At 42.3% G+C, this 359-nt stretch overlaps 1 pseudogene; it reads left to right on the top strand.

Annotated features, from left to right (window-relative positions):
* LOC123172427 (cysteine-rich receptor-like protein kinase 36) overlaps positions 1-210 on the top strand; it is a 1,666-nt pseudogene extending 1,456 nt beyond the window's left edge.
* The last annotated feature ends 149 nt before the right edge of the window (positions 211-359 follow it).

Consider the following 359-nt stretch of genomic DNA (forward strand, 5'->3'; position numbering starts at 1 on the left):
ATTCTGTACATAGGTACGTGATATCTGGACGGATGAGCACATAGTGTCTCAGTGCTCACATCTTGATGGGGATCGCCTTCAGCAGATAAAAGTATGCATCAAAATTGGACTAGAATGTGTGGAGATCGATCGGCAGAAGAGACCTTCCATAGAAGAGATTGTCGATAGGCTCAACGGACTACGGTCAACTGAAAGTTGAATGCCATATGCGGCATGAAATAAACGGGGGGCACACAATGGCTTTCTATTGTTATGATTTTGTTAGCCCCACCTCGATATAACATTGCCCAATGGCCCAAGTCCGAGTTCATTGTTGTAATGATTTTGTTTTATAAGAATGCAGAGGAAAAGTTTTATTC

Source organism: Triticum aestivum, unplaced genomic scaffold (assembly GCF_018294505.1).
Source record: "Triticum aestivum cultivar Chinese Spring unplaced genomic scaffold, IWGSC CS RefSeq v2.1 scaffold86867, whole genome shotgun sequence".
Lineage (NCBI taxonomy): Eukaryota > Viridiplantae > Streptophyta > Magnoliopsida > Poales > Poaceae > Triticum > Triticum aestivum.